This window comes from Chrysochloris asiatica, unplaced genomic scaffold (genome assembly GCF_000296735.1).
Source record: "Chrysochloris asiatica unplaced genomic scaffold, ChrAsi1.0 scaffold00446, whole genome shotgun sequence".
NCBI lineage: Eukaryota > Metazoa > Chordata > Mammalia > Afrosoricida > Chrysochloridae > Chrysochloris > Chrysochloris asiatica.
Window position 1 is genome coordinate 279,230 of NW_006408964.1, and position 3,390 is coordinate 282,619.

Below are 3,390 nucleotides of genomic sequence, written 5' to 3' on the forward strand. Positions count from 1 at the left end.
AAAAAAAATCAGCTAACTATGTGTCTGATTGTCATTAGCTAGGCTTCTTCCCAGTCACTTCATGCCGACTTCTTGAACACATGCGTTCATTAGATTATGAGGGATTGTACAGAATCCCTGTTGATCTTGCTGGACAAGAAGGGACCAGAACCTTCCCCAGTTCACCCGGTTTGTTGGCAAACAACCTCCCTGTAGGTTCCCATTGCATGTTTGTCTTGAGCACCATGAGACCTTTCCTTTTCCTTCAGGACAAGGCCAGTTTCATCCTCCTCACCTGTTTCCGTTGCTTTAGAAGGAGATGGTAATTCCTTAGCTAGCTTTATTGCCACGTGTTCAAGATATTCGGGCAAACTTGCAAAGTGCTCATTGGTTCTCTGCAAGAACTTAGGGCTTCTCATTGCTAAGAGTGTCAGGGTTCTCCAACCATAATGTGGGTTCTTAACAGCCTTATAGTCATGTTCAACCATGTTTTCTGGGTCTGCCTGATCAATGGCTTATTAAAAAACTCCTTCGAAGTTGGCACATATGCTCTTGTCTTCAACTTGTGTGCTTCCATAGTGTCAGGACAGAGATTCCAAAGTCTTATGAGCGCCTCATTGCCCATCCTTAATTTTTCGTTGGGTCCTTTCCTTAGGAAATCATCTGGTGTTGTGGCCATCTGAACAACTCCTGAAGGGTTGGGAATTCATGATCTTTCCCTCACAAAACTGGAACAGCCTTCATTTCCCCCGAAAAGTTCCACTTTTCCTCCCCATTTAATATATGTTCCACCATCCGTGAAAATCTTTCTCCACTGGGAAGGGCTTTCCGACAGTACTTGATACACCGATTGAGTGATGTCTTCAATCCAAAGTGACTGTTGAGCAGTTAAGATGATGTGATTTGAACTTTTACATGTGACCTGTGCCTTGAGGTATTGAAATAGAATGAGCTGCTACAACAAGATTTATCTACGAAAGTTACTGTCCCTCAGCTGTAAACCCATCAGCTTTTCACTTGTGAAAAAGTGTGGAAGACATACATGTTCTTCTGCTGTCTGGAGTTTTTCCATTTGGTTCCTAGAGGCCTAAGTATCCTTTCCATTATAACTTTTCAAAAGCCCTAAAACATCTTCAGAATCGCTGAGAAAAGTCTTCCATGAAATCTCATAACATTGCACACTGAAGTGACCAGAACTTTCGACACCGGTTCTGATCAATTGAACAGAGTCAGTTGCTGCTCCCATTTTGCCCTCATCTCTGTCCATGGTGTCCTCGCTATCCTGAGTGTGTATCTCATCCCGAGTGCTGCCGTGGTTCATGGGGTGGCAAGCAGGGACACTTTCCAGATTAAATTGACTCTGCATATTAAGAACTGATTTTTCAGACACAGGGAAAAGCCTGGCCAAAAAGAGTTGATTTCGACCATGGAAAACTGTATTCTGGGACTTGGATAATCTTTTTTTTTAATGTTTTTATTGTGAATTGAATGATAGTTTACATGGGAGAGCATCAGTGTTACATTCATCCTATTGTATTTCGTTTCACTAAATGATTACAATCCTCTCCATGCGTCATCGTTCAACAGCATTTGCTTCCAATCCCTCTAGGTTTTTTTGTTTTGTTTTTGGAAGTACACTGAAACACTCAGGAATATATACCCATTTAAACAACCAAAGGGCACACCCCTCAGCTCACAGCCCTTCTCCTTCCCTGAGTCTAGAGTCCCCAGACCCTCCATCTCTCCACATCATCATCTCTGCCTCCATTTCTAGCATCGCTGCTTCTCTGGATAGGGTCCTGCACTCCGCTCTTCTCCCTTGATGGTCCCAGCATCCTCTGCTTCTGGACTGCAAGATCAACCACTCCCCTCCTTTTGTTACAAAACGTCTACCTTTACATTTGCAACATTCACAATCAGTCCTGATAGCAATTATTTACCACTGAACCACAAGAGTCTTATCCCCATCTCCTTTCATCAGCCCCATCTAGACAGGATGGAAACTATTCAGTGGAGATTCTACCTTCCCCTGGACACTCTGAAACTAGGCTCCCTCTTGAAAGCTTGTAATCCAGTCACTTTGTGCCTTTGTAATCCCCACCCCATTTTGGGTAGCCAATGTCTAAATTGCTCATTCCTGTTCAACCCTGTGTATAGAGGGGTGGGAATGATCCTTGCTTTGAAGTTCATTCCCTCTTTTAAGCGATTACATCCATAAGTATAGATCAAGTTCATCAAATTGTAGCAGATTATACTTTTTTCCCTCTTCTTTCTTCCTCTCATTGAGTTCTGACCATCCAGCCACTGAAGCTAGGTCAAATGGGTACTATCTACATGTTTGGGTGTTCTTGTGCATCTCCCCTCACTTCATATCAGCTGGACACTTCACCCTCCGCTCTAGTCCTTGAAGAAGATATTTGGAAAAGTTCCAAATTAAATGTTAGCAAAGTCTGTGATTGTAGAAATACTGGAGAGAAGATTTTAATCATTTTCACCAAGAATCTAGTTTTCATCTTGGCCAACAGTAGCCAAAGGTCTCCCAGTGTGTCGGGATTGAATCAGTCCCACAGTTGTTGGTTTCTGCTGTATCTACAGTTTTAATCTTCCCAACGTGCAAAGTGAGGTCTGGAGACATAGCTGTCCTCCGCTAACCCCTCAAAAACTCATTCAGCATCTTTGGGACCTAGGGACTCTGCATTGTGAAGCTCCCAGACTGGGGGAAGGTTGATGCCAAGACACACGGAGCTCTCCCAGGAATGCTGGTCTGACAGATGCTGAAAGAAGACCAGAACATTTCTCCAGAGCTGGGACTCTGAATTCGTACTTCTAGCCTCCTAAACTGTGAGAAGCAACTTCATGGCACTTAAACCAAAACAACAAAGTATGAGAGAATAAGTTTCTGTTTGTTTCAGTCACCCTCTTTTGGTATTTGTGTTACAGCACTAGAGAATTAAGACAATGCAATAAAAATTACCTTTCATAGACACTAGGTAAGGTTTGGTTGTCATGAAAATTCTATTAACTTGTTTGATTGGCTCCAGAAAAGACCAAGACCGCAAAGTCATGGATATGCACACATTCGGGACTTCCTCCGTGCACAAAACTCGGAATGTGCTTAGGTTATAACCTAAAGGTGCTTTAGGAAAAAGCCCTGGAGACCCAATTGTGAAATATCATCCACTGAGAACCCTATGGGGCACAGTTCTACTCTGACACACACAGGGGAACCATGAGTGGGGTCTGCTTATGAAAAATCACCCACTGAGAACCTGTGGGGCACAGTTCTACTCTGACACACGCGGGGCACCATGAGTGGGATCTACTTATGAAACATCATCCACTGAGAACCCTGTGGGGCACAGTTCTACTCTGACACACACGGGGCACCATGAGTGGGATCTACTTATGAAA

General features: G+C 43.5%; 1 pseudogene; it reads right to left on the reverse strand.

Annotated features, from left to right (window-relative positions):
* The window catches only part of LOC102823449, a 29,935-nt pseudogene that overhangs the window by 10,303 nt on the left and 16,242 nt on the right, over positions 1–3,390 (reverse strand).